Genomic DNA, 23862 nt, shown 5'->3' on the forward strand with positions numbered 1-23862 from the left:
CACTGAAAGAGAGAACACTTTTTTTTCAATCTAAGATCAATGCTGGTCATTGTTGTTAAAATGAGATTGGCTGTCATTTAGTGTTGTGTTCATTTATACTACAGCAATCAATATGTATAGCATTTCCTTTTTCTAGCATATTTCATTCTGTATCAGTTCACTCAAGTCTTGTCATGTTTTTCTAAGTCTCTCTTATTTATATATTTCTTGTGGAGCAATCACAATTCCATTTCATTTATATACCATAATTTGTTCAGTTGTTTTCTCTCTTCTTCCCTTTTTATTACTATTTATCATATTATCATACCAATCTTCCTATCTATTTGTATTCCTTTTTCCATCCTCACCTCAGTTTCTTCATCTGTTAAAACAGAGGCAGGCTACTTTCCGTTTTAATACCTCAAAATTCTATGATTTTCTCCCATACTCTCCTTTGGACCCAAAATATCTGTCTTAAGAACTATTTTCTGAGATCCAAGACGGTTTTTTAAGTTTATCTTCTTAAGAAACCCTAATAGGATTAAGGCTAGGTCCCAAAAAGTGATCATATTTTATAACTTAGGGCAACATTTCCCATCCGTTCTAATTTTTATTTTTATAATTTTTAAGACAAGCATCATTTTAAATCAAGAAGATTCAAACATTTTGAATAACCCAGCATTCACACAAAAGTTTCCACTTGACATTGACATTGAAATATAAAGCATAACAGAACTTTACACAATAATTGTAAAACAAGATTTAGACAGATTGCTGCTCTGAAAGATATGCATTTGAAATGTAGTAACATGCTGAAATGGAATTAAAAGGTTGTTCTAAATAGTGTCTAGTTTTAAATACAATCCAACAAAGGGCAAAGAAATATGTGAAATGCTGATCTCAAGCTAGTCTAGCAGTGACCGCATAAAAGAATGTAACCTTGAAATTCATGCAGTGGTCACATGGCAGAAGGGCAGAATATCTTTTACTTGAATTTTTCTACCTTCCAGAAATTCCACCAACACCCATTAACCATGATAAGAAATAAACTTAAAAGTCAATGAGGCAGAGGGAACTATGAAAGGCCCTACACAAGACCTACACAACTGAAAAGTAAGACAAATAAAAAGTCTGGAAAATATTGTGAGGGTGAAGAAAGAAGAGAAAAGCCAGGGTTAAAACCAAAACTTATGAAGCTGAAAAGTTCAAGCCCTGGATTAGAATATGAGTCAGGAACTATTACTAGAAATTGTCCTTAATAAGGGCTTTGATGATAATGGATTTTTCCTTTTGTCTTTGTTTCCCCAACTCCTTATCCAGAGCCTTGCATAAATTTGCTTCTTTGCAAATGTTTGATAAGTTGAGTTGACTTTAATTAAGCTGTATTGGATTGAAAGACTCATGATTTCTTCCCTTTGGGTTCTCCCTCCATGAATACATATGATAATTCTTCCCCAACTTTCACTTCTCTAATTCCATAATTCCTCCATAAGGAAAGCTCCCCAAATTTTGGAAGCCTTTATCATCTTTTGATATTCTGGGTCTACCAACATCAACTCAAGTTGTCCAGAGATTGTCATCCACTCTCACAATATGACTAGTTCTCCTCTTTTTCTATAATGGATATGGCCTCTAATCATGTCTTTTTATGCTCAACTCATCACTGGTAAAATGCTGAAGCCTGGTGATGCTCTCCATGCATCCAGTACCATATTCATTGATTGACTATCTCAATCAATACTCTTCTAAACATTATGACCAGCTGGGATTTACTCAGAGAGGTTATGATCAATATTAATTTAATATTAATATTATTCCATATTAACAATGATTTAAATAATACTTTTGGAGTTTGTTTTCCCCCTTTTCATCTAAGAAATACCATAAACATTCCTGGTAGAGCCCAAATTCCCAAATGTAGTCATTTTAAAAAAAAAATTAATTACCAAGTTTCCCAGACTCTAGAAATTTTTAAAAATATAACCTCTTTCCTTTCTTCCACTCAAAGCCATTCATCATGCTATCCTTTGAGTTTAAAATAGTTGACCACTCTACATCCAAAAAACTACTCACATCCCTTCCAATATTTAAAATTCACCTTGAAATCTTTAATCAGTTCTACTTAGACAAAAAGAATGGCTCTTTCAAAATTCCTTTCAGCTCATATTTTTGGATAAGCCACTTTCTGGTACTGACTGAGTGACATCACAACCAGCCGTGGTCTACACAAGCTTGTAGCTTCCCTTCTCCAGAATAAAAAAAAATCAGAAAGACCAAGATCTAGAAGATTTAGATTCTGCCTTTAATTTAGGTAGTAGATTTTTAGCAACTTCTGTCATTGAATTTAAAGTTGAAAACAAGAATTAGATCCAGAAGATATCACACAGATCAGAGAGACAGTACAAAGCCACCACATGATGAATAACTCTTCAAAAGTGTCTCTTCTAACACATAGAACCGGTCTCCATGTATGTGTTGCCTATTCAATAAAAAAAATGTAAATTGCCCCATTGCACACCCAAGCATCTACCAACTAACACTTATATTCAAACCTGATTTCAAATGATTTGGTTCCAGTAGATTACACTAAATGGATACTTCTATAATGGCAGGTCCCCAAACATATTTTATTTCCAGCTTTATTTTTAATGGAACAGAAGCAGCAGGGGGCAACCTAACTTAGGGAACCTGCTGTGATAGCAGCAAGGGCTAAAGCAAGGCTGCATTCTCCAGTCATTTGAAAAATCCCCACTTTGCTGAATACAAAATATGGTGTGTGGAGAAGGAAGAAATATACATCGGAGAGAACAAATCCAAGGCAGTAAAATAACAGAAGGTGAAGGGTCCACTCTGGGATAAAATAAGATGAAACAAAATGAAATAAATATAAAATAAAATAAAATAAAAAAAACCTCATGCAGGCAAAAAGAAATCTGTGAAGGCATATAGACTTACTGGGATTTTTGTTTTAACTTTGCCTGCAGGCACTTTTGAGCCCAAATAACTGCAGATCTGGGAATAACAGGTGTTTATTGATTTCTCTGTGGTTTTTATTTTATTTTATTTTATTTTATTTTATTTTTCTGCTGTAGTACTAGAACAAAAAGACATATGTATTCCATATGTAACACTTTAGAAAATGAAAGGTAACAGAAACATTGAACAGATGTGGGGAGCGGTGAGTGGGAGCAAGGATTGACACTCCCCCAATATAATTTAATATCTATAACTTTTCCCTAGATCCTTCCCTATTAAAAAAAATGCAACCCTCCCCCAAAAAAATCCCTTTTAAAAGATTGACTCAAAAAGTGATTGGGTGTCAATATTAACATCTGTGATCATGAGAAGGTTTCTTTTTTCATTTAAGTTGTCTCTTTAAATTAAGTATGAGAAACATCAATCATTCAAAGACAATCAATAGCTGAGCCATGATGCTTGCATTTGAAGAATACAAAAGGAGGAAAGGGGTGTCATTATTTTGAAAACAATTTTTTCAAATGAGCATTTTCTTCCTTTCTTTCGATGAATACTAGTAAGGACAGTAAGTCAGTCTCGTCTACAGCTCAAATCTCCAAAGACAGAGACTCTCTGGGAGTATCTCTAGATACCAGACACATAAACTCAGTGCTGGGATATATACTTAGTAGATATTCACATTCTACCCATTCAGTCAAGCTGGATTTCTCTAAGACACGAAAAGAGCAAAATTTCTGAAAGAGAGCAAATACACAAAGGAAATACATGCTATTTTTAGTGGTGTTTAATTTTAGCTCGACTATTTCTTCATATCCTTCTTTTGTTTATTTCTAAGTCACAGTACAAAGAAAATGAAGTGGTCGGTTATTGGTCCAATAGAATGTAAGCTTCCTGAAAGACAACACCGTTGTTGCTTTTGTGGTTGCTTAATCTTTGTCTTTGAAGGTCCCCACTTCCATCCCAGTGACATGTTCCTTTTTGTGTGTGGTCCAAACCTGTGATTTCCTGAATTTAGAGAAATCGCAGGGTGGAAACTCCCTCTATTGATGTACATCAGCAATTCATCTCTAACTTATAGTCTTACAGAGTCACCTAGAGCATTGAGTGAGACAGTAAGTGACTTGTCCATTGTCACACAGCTGGTCTGTGTCAGAGGCAGATCTTCCCGACTTCAAAGCCGGCTTTCTGGGCCACAATCATTTTCACAGTAGGTACTCAGTAAATGTTGGGTCAGTCTAACTCAGCCAAACCTTTGCAAAAGAGGGAAGAAGGGGAGAACTATCAGTTGAATTGGGTCACCACATTGGTAAAAATGGAGAATAGATTTGAAATAACGAAGGAAACAGGAAAAAATGGGGGCAAGAGGTACGGTAGGAGTGGTATTTTTATGAACCCAGTTCAGATGTCAAATGGAAAACTGTGTGAGGAACCTGGTAAAAAGCAGAAGGGTTCCTTGAGTGTGGATAGAGAGAAGCAACATGCAGGATAAAGGAAAAGAGACGAATAGAGTGGGTCTTGTGAAGTTGGCAGGAAACACTGTGTTTTCAAAGATGAAACAAACTTCTCTGAAAAAAAAATTTCCAAGGAAAAAAAGTACTGCTCCATGTGTCATATGGTGAACCTGAGCAGCAAATGAACTGTAGACGAGACTGATGGTGGACAGTGTGGGGCAGGAATGAAACAGTGCAGTGTCCTGCGAAGAAGAATTCATTGTTCGAAAATTACAGTTTCCAAAGACCAGTATTTTTCAAAGACTGCTGCAGCTGCAGTCTGCAGACGTAGATGAAAAAAAAAAAAAAAAACTGAGCAGGAGTCACATTCCCCCATGGCATGACCATATTTTCTATGGCCATAATGCGAGAACCATAAAGGGAGTGGGAGAAAGAAAGGGAGACATAAGGGCAAGAGGTAAATCCAAGACCATTCCAAAAAGAGAATCGGGGTTCTGCAAGGTTACTGAAAGGAATATGCCAGAGTTCTTATTTACCCATTAAATTATGATTATAAAAAATGATGATAGAAGATACCTATCCATTTTCAGGGTAGTGAAGATGCCAGTGTGGAGAGAACAGTGGAAGGGAAGATGACTTATGTCAAAGATTTTTTTTAATACATTCCTTCCAATCCTGCTGCAGTTTTGAAAAAAAAAAAATAATACAAAAAGCCTCCTTCAAATTGCTCAGTGCCATACCAATTTCCTGTGTAGACCTGAATATTAGTATATGTTTTTCTGTGTCTCCTAAGTTACCCAAGTTACCTAATGCATGCACAGTGTGAAACATTTTTAAATGAGTTAGTCTTTATTGAATTATGATTTCCAGCAGTCACTAATAACAAAATTCAAATTGTTCCAGCAGACAAGGATTTTCAGAATGCTGGGAAGTCACCACGTCTTTAAGAGAGCCAAGAAGAGCCACCTACTGCGTGTGTGTGGTAATCGGTGCCTCTTGACGGAATACTTCAAATAGTTAATTAGATTTGCTAAAAAAAGAAAAAAATGTACATATATATTATATATACACACACACACATATATATATGTCATTAAGAGTCGACACTCTGGGAGATACTTGATAAAGGTCTGTTATTGGCACACCTATGGTGTAGTCAAAAAAGGGCAGAAAAAAATAAAATTTTCTGGTTTTCATCTTGCTGTCTCTGCAGTCAGCACAATGCAATTAGCAACACATCAAAAGGAGGGGGAAAAGAACTTTTTTATTTTTTTGGCCTTTATGACTTCTTTTTTTCTCAGGAATTCCTCTAGGCTTCTTAAAAGGCATTTTGCAGGCAAGAATTAATAGGGGCACCTCCAGTGTATCTGAGCTTACCTTGTCTAAGAACACCTGCAAACTGAATGCGTCCTATTTTGTTAACCATTTATTTTGTCTTTACTGGGTTTTCAAAGGGAAATGTGATAATCCCACTGTTCTCTACTTGCTCAGCAGGGTGTTTAATCTAATAAAGCTATTACAGCTGAATGGATTAAAGCAACATGGAGCACCAGAAATCGGAGGATGTTTGTGAAAGAATTTTAACATTTGAGCTTGGTGAGTCCAGTCTTTAAAATATTATCAGGGAGATTAAAAAAAACAAAGAGAGGGTCTAATGTCTACTTTTCATTTTTCCTTTCCGGAGGAGCTGGTAGCAAGCTGGACTATTGGGACAATATTAATCTGTATTTAAAACATTAATGCCCTCACTCACTCTATCTTCAGACCAAGTCTGAAGGTATTGGTACCTAGTCTTTAAGTCGTATCCTGGAAGATAGTGTTCAGGGAAGGAAACAAAAGGTTAAAGAAATCAAGGAGGAGTTGTAGATTTATGGCTGAAGGGGATGTTAGAAGTCACTTAGTCCAACTTTCTCATTATTCAGCTGAGAGAACTGAAACCCTTAGGCAACCTGTCCAAAGTCACACCTCTATATATTTTTAACATAAATTCTTAACTTGGAGTCTGTGAACTTGGGCTTTTTTCCCAATATATTTTGATAACTATTTTAAAATAACTCATTTCCTTCCTTTATAATATTATGTGTTTAAGTTTATACATTTAAGATCATTCTGAGGATTTCATAGCCTTAGCCATAGTCACAAAATGGATCCATGAAACCAAAAAACTAAGTACCCCTGCTTTATATATTCAGATGCACTCAGAGCATCTTGGATAAAGATAGGAAAGAGAGAAAACAGGCTTTCATGAATTACATTCTATAGCAGATCCTATCTCTATAATCACATAATTGACTGAAAGGAGCTGAGCACACTTGAGTAGCTAAGGCATATTTACAAGGAATGACTATCTGCAAGAAACTATATTGAGATATCTTCCAAGAGATATATACCCAGAAAAGGAGGGAGCTTAGTAATAGTGAGAGGAAACCCAATAAATGGCCTGTGTGCTTCACTGATATTTACCTGATTTCAAGGAGCCAAGATGGAAGTCTCTAGCAGTCTGCTTAGGTAGACCCTCTTACTCTTGAAGATTTATGGGAAGATAGGAACAAGAGATGCTCAGGAAGAAAAGATTGTGCATGGGTTGCAATTTTTTTAGAGGGATATCCCTAGTCATGAAATCAAAGAAGGATTTAGTGAACCAGGTACCACAGTCCTTTGTTTTGTTCATTTCATGACATCCTGGAAATGAACAGATAATCATGATTTTTATTTCAGAGTCCTAGAAGAGAATCAGAAGAGAAACTTAAACAAGGTGGACCAGGATAGGAAATAGGTACTGACACTGTGCTAGAGCAGACAGCAGATAGGGATCTGATGAGTCATTGAATGATCTAGACCAAAAACTCTGCAGGCAGACTATCTCTCTCACAGAAGAAGCCAGAAATAGACAAGGGTTCCAAGGACTCGTGGCTGAGAGATTCTGGTGATAACTTGAAGATTTGAGTGAGAGAAGGGAAAATAAGGAAATTGGAGTAATTAATTTACTTGTAGCAATAAACCTCAAGAAATGGTAATTGGTGCAGAAGGTTCCAACATGATCAATAAGTTTAACAAAACAATTATGGGAAACTATAGTACGAAAATTAGAATTTATTAAAAAAAAAAAAAATCAAGGACTATTTCCCGCAAATTGACTAACAGGTTGTTTATAAGTCCAGTTCCTCCTTAATAAACATTAAATAGCTGGAAATATTCTAAATAGAAAGAAAAGAATAATGGAAAAATATAGAAGGAAGGAAAGAAGGAAGGAAGGAAGGAAAAAAGGATGGATGGATGGATAGATAAAAGAAAGTAATTCCCCAAAGAAGCTCCCATAGGAGAAAAAGAAAATAGTGCTGAGACTGAGAAAATAAGTTAACAAAGAAAAGTTTAATTATGATGAAGAAATGCTATTAGAAGAAGAAAATCCCAGGACGAAACCTCAGGAGAAAGAATAATTTCATAATAATTATCATTGTAGGTCCAGAAAAGATAATGAAATGGCCACGGAACTCCCAAAGTGGTTAGAATGAAGGATTTTAAATTTTAAAAATTAAGATAAGAAGTAAAATGAAAGCTTTTAATGTTTGGGAAATGGAACTATAGTTAGAATAGAAATTGAAAAAATCTTAGAAAAATAGAAGATATCTTGGAAGAAATATAGAAAAGACAATACTTAAAAGATAATTATACAACAAAAAAAGTTAGAAAAAAGTCGAAAGACAGTAAAATTGAAATTATACATGAGATATCTACAATCAAAAAGAAGAAGCCTGGAAGATATAAATCAGAAAGATGACCTAAAAATCACTAATATCCTAGAAAACTATGATAAAATAAAAAAACCCTAAACTTTGTATTTTAGAAAGGCATTAAGAAAAATACCAGAAAAATTTGGAACCAGAACACATAGTACAGCCTGAGAAAACACATAAGACACTTTCCAGAGAGGAATCCTGGATTAAACTCACCAATAAATATATTCACAAGCTCTAGAAAATCTGAGATGAAAGAGAAAATAGGAAAATGCAAATGCATCATAGAATTCCAACCAAAAACTCACAATCAACAGGTAGGTAATGAAAGGGAAAAAAAAATAGGATGTGATATGGGGGAAAGTAAAAGAAAATGGTCTGTGAACAAGAATAATTTCTCTTGCAAAATTAAATATAACTCTAGAAAGAGAGAAATGGATTTTTAATAGAATTGATGATTTCCAACCATTAGTTGGGAAAAAACAGATACTTCATGAACCTTACATTTATCTGAGTTAACTAAGAAAGGACAAAAATTGAGATTGCAATCATTAGAGTACAATAAAGTAAAAGAGTGGTTAGATCATACAGAGAGGGGAAGAAGCAATATTCAGTCACAGCACAGAATCAAGGAAGGTATCACCTCTGGCAAAACAAAATCTCTATGGATGGCTAATTATCAAGAAAAAATGGCATGACCCAATGGTTTGATATTATCTAGGAGAGGAAGGAGGCGGGACAAAACAAGATTCAATTAGATTTTGAGTATTACAAACTGCAATTATCTAGGACAGATTTCATTTAATATAACGTGATTGAATATAACAGGCTTTAATTGATAACAAAACAATCATAACTAAACGTCAATAAGCAAACAAAGACACAGTATGTAGAGGATAATTTAGGATACTGTATTTATTTAAATTTCCTGCATAAAAGAAACAAACTAAAAATATAAAGATTCATACAGAGAGAAAATGAGGGGTCAGAGCAGAATTTAGAATAATTCAGTTGCATTACAACAGGAGAAGTAATGATCATTATCATAGACAAGGCAACATTAAAAATAGATAAGATCAAGATTGACATTACAGAAACTATTTTCCTTACAGATACCTCAGATAATTAAATAATTTCAGTATTAAATACTGATTTTTCAATGGCATATCATCTGTGTAGTTAAAAGAAAAAACTAACTATATTACTCAAAACTCTAGATAGTAATAAAATATGTTTTGGTAACTTTGACATAACTCTTTCAGGGCTAGGCAAAGCAAATAAATAAAAAGAAATTAAGAGTATAAAAAAGTATTAGAAAACTAAACATTGTAGACTTTTGGCACTTATTGAATGGGAATCTTAAGGAGCTTATCTTTTTTTTGGTTCTACAGCATTGCACAATATTTTTGCAAAAATCGATCATGTAATAGGGCCTAAGGAATTTATAATTCAATACAGAAAGATAAAAATGTCAAATTCATCTGGTAAAAGTCCCTGGATCTGGGTCTTCAAGGTTATTTCTCGGTGCATTAATGATGACCTAACTGTCCATTAAGCCCAGCATAGACTACCTCCTTGGATCTTGTTTAGCTTACGATGCTGACCCCTCAAAGATCACAAGAGTGTAACTATCTCCAATATCCTTCATCTAGGAGCAGGAAAGAACAGATGCAATAGAAATAGAAGCAAGAAACAGTTCTGGGTAAGACTAGGAAATGGCTCTTGGTGAAGGAGTGCCCAATGACTTTCCCCAACTTGGAGGCCCTCAATAGCTTGTACTCCTTCTCAGAAGCCAGAAAAAAAAATGGAAAAATCTCTCACAAGGAACCTAGTGTCACAGTACCTAGCTCCATAAAGTCAGACACTTCTCTATTATGTGGTTGGAAGACTAGAACCAGATAGTTACAGTCTGTCCAAAGAAAATCATATAGAATAGACTTCACATCCCCATACCTCTCTAAAGGCTGATTCCCAACATGCTCCATGTGCAGAATTGCACCAATCAAACATGCTGACAACTACTTATCAGCCCCAACCCTTGTCCAGATGGATTTGTAAGTCTCTTAAATATTTAAAGAACAAATAATCTCTATGGCACACAAACTTTTCGATTCAAAAATATAGGAATCAGGCACCATATAAAATTCCTTTTTTGAAGTAATTATTATGAACAGGGAGGATTAAAGTAAGGAAATAACTCTATAGATGACAGATTAATTTAATTCAAAATACATAAGAAGCCATAGCAACATTTCCAAAAGAATATCCCTTATAACCAAGTTGGATAAATATTAGAAATATAAGGATCATCTAGCAGTAGGAAAATATTTCCATAATTATTTAGATAAATAACAAAAATGACAGGAATTACATGATTATTTCAGTAGATTCAGGTAAAATCTTAAAAGAAATATAACATACACTTCAATTTAAAAGAAAAAATATTTTATTGTAGAGGAATAAAAGAATCTTTCCTTAATGTGGTTAAAAATATTTCTCTAAAATCAAGGGTTAGTATTATGTATAATGGAAAAACATTAGAATTTTTCCCCAATAAGATCAAGGTGAAACAAGGTTGCCCATTCTCTCCAATTATTTGACATTATCCTAGAAATGCTAGCTACAGCACTAAGAGAAGAAAAAGAAATGAAGTGTTTGTTGGGAAATGTCTGTTATGTAACAATAAAATTTTAAAGGATCAGCAGGAAAAAAATTAAAATGCCATTCGGTATTAAGTTAATGAAAGAGGCCAAAAGCTTATTAAATTATTTGACATCTTGCAAACCAATGGATATTTACTAAGTATCTACAGTGTGCAAGGCTCTGTGCCAAACAATGATTATGCAAAGATATATTGTAAATGTTTTCTTCAAGAAGAGATTTAGAAGGTTCTGAACATGGCAAACACCAAACCTCACAAAAATGAAAATGACTTTATCTTATTAAATAATAGATGATAGTTTATTGACATAGTGCTCATTTCAGAACAAACTATCTGTATGTAGGCAGAGTCTCAACTGATTAAAATGAAGTTCAAAATTAACAAATTAGAAAAAAGGATACTGAATAGAAAATTTCTGCTACATGGAAGAATAGTGATGCTAACCAGACTACAACGACCACTATAACAAGGAGACCAAAAGATTCAAGAAACTATCTTAATTAGCAAAAACAAGATGAACAGTCCTGGGTAATATTCACTTAGAATACAAGCTCATTTAAAAAAAAAAACATTATGAAGGAGAAGAATGGGAAAATACAGGGAGTATTATCCCACAAAATCACAAAAAGCAATGAATGGGAAAAACTAACTTACAAAAAGCTTGGTAGGAGATATAATTGAGCCCAAACATCTCATAGCATTTATAGAAAAAACTGAAAGAAGACCACAGACACCTGTGAAATGGAATTGATTTTTTTCTAGCATTTCTAGAGTAATCAGTTTTCATCATTAAAGTTAGTGAAACTAACACTTTTGAACTGTATCACTTCAGGATCTAACATACTGTAAAGAGGTAGAAATGATGAGGAAAAAATTTAAAATGAAGAGAATGTCTGGACCTGATCAATTACATGTACACAAAATTATGCTAGAAGGAACATGACTTTAAAATACCAAGGAATACATTTTTTAAGGTAAAGATTCTAAAAGAATAGAAAACAATAATAAATGATATTTTCATTTTAAAAGTATAAAATACAAACTCAAAAAACGTCATTCTCATTTCTCTCAAACCTTTGAGATAAGGATCATACATATATCAAGCATAACTACAATGAAAATATAGGAGAGTAGGCAGAATTTCATGCAGTAATTAATTTAGAAGACCATCTCTTTTTTCAAGTCACAAAATTTAGTGAGTTTTATAGAGACCACAAGTAGTCATCAATAAATACTAAATAAGCACCTAATATGTCCTTAGAGTCTCTGCCTTCAAGAAACTCATATTCTATCAAGGGAGACATGTAAATATGTCTATGTAAATATATACATAATATATACATAGTATTTGTATATATGTTAGATGGATATAATATATTGCTTACATATTTAGAAATAAATATGTATATTTATATAACACATCATATATATTCTTATAAGTATATGCATACATACACATATTTAAGTATAAACATATTATATGCATACATAAGGGAAGTTAGGTGGTACTGTGAATAGAGTAACACACCTAGAGTCAGGAAGATCTGAGTTCAAATGTGGCTTTAGACACTAATTGTGTGATCCTGGGAGAGTTACTTAACCCAATTTATCTTCATTTTCTCTTCTGTAAAATGAGCTAGAAAAGGAAATGGCAAACCATTCCAGTATCTCTGCCAAGAAAACCCCAAATAGATTTATAAAGACTCAGATATAATTGAAAAAAAATGACTATACAACTATATATGAATATATATAGATATATATACATATATAAGTATGGATGAATATATACATATATACACATAAGTATGTATGAATGGATACATATACATACACATATACATAATTTTGTATAAATAAGTATATTATATATATATTACATAATGTGCATACATTTAAGTACATACATACTATATAACCCACCCATCCCCAAATGTAAGGTAAGTGAGGAAGAGATTAGCAGTTGGATGGGAAAAACTGATAAGATTGTATCTGAGCTGACTTTTGAAGGATTCTAAAAGATGGAGATGAGGAAGGAGTATTTTCTGGGTATGCAAGGTAGCCTGTGAAAAGGCACTGAGAATGGAGATTAAATATTATGTGAAGAATAGCAAGGCAGCCCTATTAATCTTTAACATATAGTGTTTGTGAAAGAAAGTACTCTATGATAAGTCTGGCAAGATAGCTCAGAATCAGATAATAAGGGGCTTGAAATGCCCACAAGAGGAATTTGTATTTGACCTTAGAGTGGATTGTGACTACTAGAGTTTTCTGAGTAGGGGAATATGGTTTCGACATCTATGGAAAATATGAATTGCCAAGACAAGAGACACAAGTCAGGGAGACCAGTTAGAAACCATTGTAATAGTCCCGTATTTTATGAGATGAGGCAAGATTAAACTAAGGTAGCAGCAATGTGAGTAGAGGGGAAAAAATAGAAATGGAAAAGCCATTTTGGAATAAAATACATAAAACCCAATAAATTGTTTGGATGTGAGTAGTGAAAGAGAATGAGGAGTTAATGACTCCAAGATTATAAATCTGCCTGTCTGGGATGTGGATTGTGGTATAATACACAGAAATGGGTATTTAAAAGAGGTGTGGACCTGGCAGAGGGAGGATGCTAGGGGAAAAGGAATAAGGAGTTTTCTTTTGGATATGTTGAGTTTTATATGACTATGAAAAATCTTTTGGAAATGTCTAATAGGTAATTATCATGACAGAATAGGAGTTTTAGGGAGAGATTTGAACTAAATATATAAATCTGGAAATTAACTACATAGAGATAATAAATAAACTTAAGTGAGTTAATGAGATCTACCCAAGGGGATATGGAGAGGGTTTCCAGAAAAAGAAAGAGGACTCAGGATAGAGCCTCATTGGACACCTACAATTAGCAAACAGAACATTATGATCCAATATGAAAGACTGAGAAGGAACAATCAGAAGATATAAGAGGAACCAAGGGAAAAGAGTATTTTGAAACCCAATGTATTCATAAGATCTATACTACCAAAGGATCACACACTTAACCTTAGAGGGCACAAACTCAACCACGCTTATTTTACAGATGACAAAACTAAGGCTTAAAGGAAAAGTTAAGTGACTTGTCTAAGGTCAAATAAATCATCCTCTTTCCAAGTCCAGTATTCTACTCACTGCATCACATTGCTTCATTATTCCCTCTCCTACTCAGGAGAGTTATATCAGATGCCGTAAAAAAAAAAATCAAAAACAAGTATTTAGAAAGGTCATGAAATTTGACGATTTAGGAATAACTTATTTTTGGAGGTAGCAGTTTCAAATGAGTGATAAGGTTGTAAGCCTCTTCATTTGAAGGCCATAAATTCAGTTTTTACACATGATGCATACAGTAGAGCATGAAAGTAGCTAGTGGTATAGTAGATAGAGTATAAGAGTTGGATCAGAAGACCCTAGCAGACACATACTAGCTATTTAACTTCGTACAAGTAGCTTAACCTCTCTCAATCACAGTTTCTTCTTCTGGAAAATGAGGAGATTGGATTCAATAATTTAAAAGGCTCTATCCAGCTCTAAACCTATGATCTTGTGAATTATATGGATATAATTACATAAGGATAAATTAAATTACCCAATAAAACAAAAGAGAATTAAGGAATGGCTAATGGAAAAAACTCAACAATTATCCATTTTTTACCTCCTTGTTAACTTTAATATATTCACTGAAGTAAGAGTGTATAACAGAAATTCAATTTTTCATGCAAGCCTCCTTGTTCTTTGTATACTAAAATGTTTGGTTTTAATTGATAATTATTGAGTTCATGATAAAAAGAAAAACATTTTAAAGAAATTCATTCAAAACATAACAGAATAAAAAGAGGGATTAAAATAAAATAAGATTGCTTCAAGAGATTAAAAAAGCAAGAATTATAATCATAGCAATAACAAAATTGATGACATCAAAAATACAACCAAGGAAATTACATCATGCTCAACAATTTCATAGATAATGAAACAATATCACTAAATATATGTAAACAAAATCATACATCATCTAAAATCTTTTTTAAAACTTAACTAAATTGCAAAAAGATATTACTAAGTTATAACATAATAAAAATATCATGAAGACATTAATATTCCTCTCTCAGAACTGGAGAAATCCACCATGAAGATAAACAAAAAGCAAAATGGAGCTGAGCTGATTATTGGAAATATATATTTGAAAGACTTGTGAAGTATTTATCAGGAACAAATATACCTTTGCAAAACAACATACATAATATAAAAAGGCAGAAATAATCAATTTGTCTTTTATAGACTATCATACAATGAAACGGTATTCAATAGAGAAAATATAAGCAAAATAAATAGAACTCAAGACAACTAGATGACTCAGTAGATAGAGTACTGAGTCCAGAGTCAGGAAGACCTGAGTTCAAATTCAATTTCTGAAACTCACTAGACTAGCTGTGTAATCCTGGGCAAGCCACTTAACCCTGTTTGCCTCAGTTTCTCTATCAAATGAGCTAAAGAAAGAAATGGCAAACCACTTCAATATCTTTGTCAAAAAAAAAAAACAAACAAACAAACAAACCCACTTAAGGACAGCATTGACATGCTATGGTCCAAAGGGTCACAAAAAGTTGGATACAATTAAACAGTAACAAATGAACAACAGGAAATGATATCCTAAATAATAAGTGAATCCAAGAATAATAGATAGGAAAAAAAATCATGCCAAAGAAAATTACAATAATGAAAATTCATATGAAAATTTATAGAATACCTATAAATTAGAAGCCATAAAATATGTTTAAAATGCATATATTACATATGAAGATACTCAACAAATGATCATATAATTATATATATACATATATATTCTAAAAAACAAACAACACCAAAAGAAGAGAACTTGAAAAAATTTTTAAATGCATTATAAATCAAATTCAAAAAGGTTAAGAACCTGAATAAAACCACAAGCTGGTTTTTAGATTAGATTTTTTTTAAATCAATGGATAATAAAACAAAAAGAGGAAAAGGGAGAAAACAAATAAAATTAATGAAGTAGAAATTCACAATTTTATACAGAATCTTTTTGGTGTGTGATTTACACAATTGGAATGTATGAAAAAAATACTAAAATGGATGAGGAAGATTGTTACTATTGTTCGGTCATATCCTACTCTTTGTGAATCTATGGAGGGGGAGCAAAAATATTGTGGTTTGTCATTTCCTTCTCTAGATGATTTTATAGATCAGAAAACAGATTTTTTAAAAATTAAAAGCAGGAATAAAGATAACAGCATTACCAGACCTCTAGCTCTCTTATGAAATACAAGGAGGATACTTATACATTTAATCTATATCATTAATACTTAAGTCTAGAGAGTTTTTCATTGTAAGTAATCCCTCTATTGGAATAGGTGGCAACTGATACAAATCTTCTAATCCTATACAATTTCCTTCCATATACCAGAGACTCTACCCAAAATACTAGAGCTCTACCATTAAAACTTTAATGTACTACTACTAATGTACCTAAAACTTAATGCTTAAACTTCTGGTCCCTAAGGCCATTTTTCAAGTCTTAGTCACCAGTGGCCTTTAGAAATGTCAATATTCAGCATTATATATACATAATGCTATATACATATGAGTATACACATTTAAAAGCAAATTCACAGATAGAGAAGGAACCTTAAGAATTCATCTTGTGATATTTTCAATTCATTCCAGAAAGAAAGGGAGCTACTCTATTTTTTAATCTCAAGCATTCCCACTGATGCATTGTTGGTGGAGTGAATGGATCCAACCATTCTGGAGAGCAATTTGGAGCTATACTCAAAAAGTTATTAAACTGTGTATACCCTTTGATCCAGCAGTGTTACTACTCGGCTTATACCCCAAAAAGATCTTAAAGAAGGGAAAGGGACCAGTGTACGCAAAAATGTTTGTGGCAGCCCTTTTTGTAGTGATTAGAAACTGGAAATTGAATGGATGCCCATCAATTAGAGAATGGCTGAGTAAATTGTGATATATGAGTGTTATGGAATATTATTGTTCTATAAGAAATGACCAGCGATGATTTCAGAAAGGCCAGGAGAGACTTATATGAACTGATGTTGAGTGAAATGAGCAGGACCGGAGATCATTATATACTTCAACAACAATTCTGTATGATGATCAATTCTGATTGACTTGGCCACAATAAAATGATTCAAATCAGTTCCAATTGATCAGTAATGAAGAGAACCAGCTACACCCAGCAAAAGAACACTGGGAAATGAGTGTGGACCACAACATAGCATTTACACTCTTTCTGTTATTGTTTGCTTGCACTTTTGTTTTTCTTCTCAGGTTATTTTTACCTTCTTTCTAAATCCGATTTTTCTTGTGCAACAAGACAACTATACATATATATATATATATGTATATATATATATATATATGTATGTATTGTACTTAACATACTTTAACATATTTAACATGTATGGGACTACCTGCCATCTAGGGAAGGGATGGAGGGAAGGAGGGGAAAAGTTGGAACAGAAGTTTTTGCAAGGATGATGAAAAATTACCCAGGCATGTTTTGTCAATAAAAAGCTATAATTTTAAAAAATCTCAAATGTTCCAAATAGGAATTCTGTTAATGCTCATTATTCTAGCATTATTATCAATATAGTGCTATCATTATTAGTGGACATACAAGTAAAGCGTCATTAAAATATTCTTGATAATTAAAGTGATCACACAACACCCCAACAGGTTTTCCATCTTCTTTTCCCAAATATTTGCTTTTTTGGCCTCAGTGTTTACAGTAGTTACCAATGCATGTTTAATTCAAGAGAGACTGGACTCCCAAAATAAATCCATTTTCAGATATTAGATATGGATACCTGGTATTAGTGAAGAGAGAGTAAGATTTTGAGTAGGGAGCAGGGAGGCTTAGTCATGATTATAACTATTGATCAGAATACCATTTTTACTCTTAATAGAACCTTCTAAACATGACAAATGCCTATATGTCAGATCAAATTTCATAATATTATACTCAATACTCACTGAATGTCTCAAAGACAGAGTACAAATATCCTTTATTACAATTCATGGGAAATTTCTCATCACAAGCTATGACTTTCTATCACTATTTCCAGCTATAAATTTTCTTAATGTTGTCAACTTATTAAGATGATGTGTTTAATTTAAGAAATTCCTGTCCTGTGAAGATGGAAGGTTTCTCCAACTCACCTTTCAAACATTTCTTTTCCACTAGAAAAACCTTTGTCATTATTGTAATCTCCCCTTCTCTCAGTCTTCTTCTTCTGTTGACCTGTTGCAATTTAGGTTTCTTAGAAGTGAAGGTTCAGTTCCATTGTCCTATCCTGCAAGAGGAAAAAGCAATTGACCAGTGTATAAATATTGCCCCAAATGGTCAAATCTTATTATAGACTTTTTTCTTTTAATTCAAAGGTAAAATATTTAAAGGCAAATCCATGTCAATATTTCCAGAAATATCATTCTAACTTTTGCAACTTGGATGTAGCAATTTTTATGTTACAAGAAGAAATTGAATAGTCAACTATCAAATATATTACATAAAGATCTGCTGGGATAAGACTGGGATGATCTCCAAAATACTTCTGGCCTGTAAGATTCTATGAGACCCAAAGATATAACATCAGACATCACACAGCCTGGTATCTATCACTTGAAATGATAGTAAATGTTATCTGTGTATCCATTATACATTCAGCCCATTGTTGATCCAAAAGGGGAAAAAGAAAAAAAAAAGAGTGAGAGAGTAGCTATGTTGATTAATAAGAGAATTGGATCCATTGATTAGTCTATAACTAACAATAATGTTAACAAATGATTCTTAATCAAAGGCAAAAGAGAGGTTAGAACCAGTCACAGAACTGAAAATTATTTCTGAGGTCATTTAGTTCAATTCTTACTTGAACAAGAACCTCCACCATAGTATCCCTGCTAATTGGTCTTCTAGTCTCCATTTGAAAAACCTCCTGGCGTGGTAAACCTACCATCTCCCAAAGCAATCCTTTCTAGTTTTGTACAATACTATTTATTGGAGGTTCATTCCTAGATCAAATCCATAACTGCCTCTCTCGATCACTTATTTCTTTTTCCTACATTTGCCCCCTGGAGCCAAGCAGAACCCTCTAATCTTTCTCTTCTATCTTTGTTTGATCCCCTACTCGACATTAAGTTTCTTAAAAGCAGAAGTTGTATCTTAAATATTTTTATCTCCAGAAGTGCTGAGCATAGTGTTCTTTACACAATACATATTTGTTAAATTGAATTGTGCCTAGAATTTTCTTCAAGTGGAGTGTGTATATACATACATATTATATATCTAGATAATGTTTAGCTGTGTATGTTAATGTAGGCTAACTGGTTCAAATTGTAATATAAAACATTCTGGTATACAAGTGACCTGCAATATTAATTTTTTGATTTTTTACAATTTGATTTTGATTTGATTTGATTCAATTTTAATTTTTTGAAGCCTTAAACATGGGATTTAATCACACAGCAGGGGAAAGAAATGAAATATGCATTTGTATAATGCCTACTATGTAGTAGGAACTATGTTAAACAATTTACAAATTTATCTCCTTGCATCCACACAACAATCCTGCAAAATAGGTACTATTATTACTCCCATTGTGCAGTAAACTGAGGCAAACAGAGGCTAAGTGATTTGCCCAGAATCACACAGCTGATAAATGTTTAAGGCTGGATTTGAATTCAGTTCTTCCTGATTCCAGCCCAGTGTTCTATCTCTTAAGTCATGTCTTTGTGACTCCATTTGGATTTCCTTGGAAAATTGGGGTTTGCCATTTCCTTCTCTGGCTCCTTTTACAGATGAGGAAACTGAGGCAAACAGGGTTAAGTGACTTGCTCAGGGTCACACAGCTAGTAAGTGTCTGACACCCAATTTGAAACCAGGAATGGGAGTCTTCCCGAATCTAGACCCACTACTCTATCCACTATGGCACCTCCTAGCTGCTCCTAGGGATTATGTAGTACAAAATAAATAGACACTGCCCATGAAAAAAATGTGCAAAGATTTTAAAGATTTGTGATTTTGTCAGAGTGTGTATCCCCTCCTTCCATTTAGAACCCAGTTCTTCCATGCCTTGGTAAAAGGTCTTCATCACATTGTGACCAACCCTCTGATCATAAAGCCTCTCTAAACCCAATCACTGCATTGCCGGCCACTATGAGTCCATTCCAACTCGTAGGACTTCCAGAGGGTCCCAGCCCCTCAGATCTGAACGGGACTTCCGCACATGATTTATCCAGGGCATGACTTGTCTGAACAAAGAATTCCTTTTACAACATATCTCAGTTTTTTGCTTGAAGACTACAGAAGGAAAACTCATTACCTCTTGAAGCAGCTCATTCCCATCTTGGAGAGTTCAAATTATTCACAATTGTTTACTTACAGAAAGCCTAAATCTGCCTCCTTGCAACTTCTATCCATTGTTTATCATTCTGGACTCTCAGGAGAAGCTGCTGCAGGAAATGGCTAATTCTCCCTCACAGGTCTTCAATATGATCATTTGTTCAGTATATTATAGTCGGGATTTTTAGTATGGTGTAGACTAGTCTCTTTCTATTCTATAATTCTATAATTCTGGAAGATCTAGTGTCTCTGTGCACATGACAGTCATTCAGATATTAGGGCCATTGTTTTTATTTCGGGGTTTGGGGAAGTTGGGGATAGTGTTTTGTTTTGCAAGGCAATCGGAGTTAAGTGACTTGCCCAGAGTCACACAGCTTGTTTCAAGTACTTCTTTTCTTCAGGTTAATCATCACTGGGTCAAAATTCCTACTTCATGATCTTGAGGCTCTTCATTACCTTGTTCGCTCTGCTCTGGACTTTTTTCAGCTCACCAACATCCTTTCTAAAAGATCTTTTCAAACGTGGGAAACAAGTCCAAGATGGAGGAAAAGAGGGAGTATTCTACCCCAACACTCCCAGAATTCTCCTCCAAACAACTTTAAAAAAAGTTCAGTGTTCCCAGTGAAACTCTTTTATAACCAAAATTCTTATAGAATCCTATCAGTCTACCTTTACATAATTATGAAATGGAAAATTGTCATCCACAAGGATGTTTTCAATACTATATTGTCTGCTAGTCTCACTGCTCACACAATAAAGGAGATCCTAGTCTGAATTCCCAGCCCTCCCCCCTCCGAAAAATCAAGCTCATTGTCTCAATTCAACACAAGCATTCTCTCTGGATTAGAGATTCTGTCTTGACCTTCATGTTTAGCAGATGTGGATCAGCAAACAAGAAGATGATGAATCTGCAACATCCATTTCCTATTCACAAATGCTTCTCAATGAGGAATTGTCTTTGTCTTTGGGCTTGTTTGGTTTTTGGCCAAGGGTGTGATAGGATAACTGTCCAAAAGGCAAGAGGAGATTAGCATGGATTTATTTGGATTTGAGAGGTTAAGGGGTTTTTTGGCTCTTGACTGAATTTTAAAACTGAAACAGTGAAGGTGAAAAGCAATCTCTTTGTTAGAGGCAAACATCCCCAACATTTTTAGAACTATTTGTGCCCGTTTTGTTTGTGTTTTTTTGTCATGAAAAAAATTGCATCATGAATTGTTCTTAAGAGCTGTTGGTTTTTGTTAGGATCACTTAGCCCAATAACCAAAAAAAAAAAAAAACCTAAATTACCTAAATCCAGATAAATGAGTAGAGAGAAGAGGAAAGGAGTGATATTTCTTTTATGTAAATGATGTCATGTAAAAGCTTTTTTTGTATCTTCAACTTTAATATTTGTTTCTTTTTTAAAACTGTCAAAGCCATTCAACTTTTCTTTCCCTGCCTGCTCCCAACAGACACAGGGAAGAAGGCTTCTTTCTGACAATTCAATGAGATTAACATCAGTATTTGAAGAAAGGGGTCTTTATTTGTATATTAACTTAGGATGAATTAAAACAAAAATAAAATATGTTACCCTGGAGAAGGGTAAATACTTCATTTTTTATGATATAATCATTCCCAAGTCAATATTCCTACTTCATGATCTTGAGACTCTTCATTACTTTGGTCACTCTTCTCTGAACTTTCTCCAGTTTTCTATGTACATGGTGCAGTTCAATTTTGATAACACATTTGATAATGTTTCTCCTGCAAGCCATATAATATGGAGAGCTGTAATCTAGGTGATGGGACAGGTAGACGGATTTGGAACTGTCTAACAAAATTATAGGAGTAATCATTGTTGTCGTCCTTCATTCTCTAAGATGAACAAAATGACATCACCAAAATGTAGTTGAGCTACAGTGTGTCTGACTGGGACTGATCGGAACAATGCAAGCTTGGGATGCTCTGCCACTTGTAGGAAACAAATGTCCCTCTGAACGTTTGAGGTAGCTTCTCTAACTTTGAGCATCTCATGTTTCTTCTGAGCTGATTTAATTCTGCTTTGCTCATAGACACAGAACCTTCTCCATGCTGGGAGATCCTGTACCAGTGTCTCTCGTGTCATAAAACAATTCTAAAGTTGTTAAGAGAGACCTTGAGGGTGTCCTTGTCTCACTTTTTCTGACACCTTGTGAGTGCTTGCCATGTGTATGAGTTCTCCATAAGATAATCTTTTTGGCAAAGGTATATTTGGCATTCAAACAATATGGCCAGCCCAATGGAGTTGTGCTCTCTGCAGTAGAGTTGGATTGCTTGCTAGTATTTGGTGAGTCCCAAAGGAAAATGTGTGAGAAGAGAGATATTAGACTGACTGCCAACCAACCCGAAGGTCTACAGTCTCATTATTGTACACCTGTGAAACTTGGACAATCTGCCAGTCCCAGGCCAGGAAACTGAATCGCTTCCATTTGAATTGTCTTAGGAAAATTCTGAAGATCACCTGGTAGGATAAGGTACCAGACACTGAAGTCTTTCTCTGAACTGAACTACCAAGCAGTCAACTTCAAGTTGGAGTAAAATTTCTACTGATGTGTTCCAGATATGTTTATTTGACCCTATGCTATTCAACATTTTGTCAGTTATAGACACTTTCAACAAAGATACAGATGATATGCTTGTCAAATTCATAAAAGATACAAAACTTAGAGTGATAGTTCATGTTCCTGGGTGCAGAATGAATAACCAAAAAGATCCCAAGAGTCTAGGACAGTGCCTGATTCACAGCAGATGCTTAATAAATATTCATTTACATGTTTTAATTTCAAACAGTGGGTTAAAATGAACATGAGGATGTTGATTAGGGGAAAATGCAAAGTTCTACACTTGGGTTCAAAAAGTTTGTAAAAAAATACATAAATACCAGTTCTTGTGGGGAGATATTTGAGGATTTTAGTGAACAGTAAGCTCCACAAGAATCAATGGTATAACACAACTACAAAAAAGCGAATGATATCTTTAACTGCATTACAAGAAGCATTGCATCCATGTATAACCTATATCAAATTGGGAAGGGGAAGAGAGGAAGGAAGAGAATCTGGAAATCAAAATTCTTAAAATAATAAAATTGTTTTTCATATGTCATTAGGAAAAATAGTAAAATATTATTTATTTTTAAAAAGAAGCATTGTATTTATAAGAAAGGAGATAATTCGGCTATGTTCTGTCATGGTTAAGTAATATTCAAAGTCTATAATTTGGGGTACCATGTTTTAGGAAAGACATGGAAAAGATGGATAAGATGATAGGACTTAAGAAAAAATCATAGGAGGAACTAAGATGGTTTTTCTGGAGAAGAGAAGACTTGGAGGAGTGTGATTGCTGTCTTTGAGTATTTGAAGTATTGTCATGTGGGGGGGTAGGGAAAGGGAAAGGAAAAGGGAAAAATTAGGGAAAGGGAAAAGAAAAGGAAGGTAGATAAGCATTCATTAACCATCTGTTCTATACCAATCACTATGCAAAGTGTTACACCATCTTACATAATCTCTCCTGCTATGAGTACAAATCTATGAGCAATAGGTAAGAGATTACAAAGAGGCAAATTAAGACCTAATGTCATGAAATTAATTAAATAATTGGAACTAATAAAAAATTAAATGGTGTTTC

The sequence above is a fragment of the Antechinus flavipes genome, chromosome 2 (assembly GCF_016432865.1).
Source record: "Antechinus flavipes isolate AdamAnt ecotype Samford, QLD, Australia chromosome 2, AdamAnt_v2, whole genome shotgun sequence".
NCBI classification, from domain to species: Eukaryota; Metazoa; Chordata; class Mammalia; order Dasyuromorphia; family Dasyuridae; genus Antechinus; species Antechinus flavipes.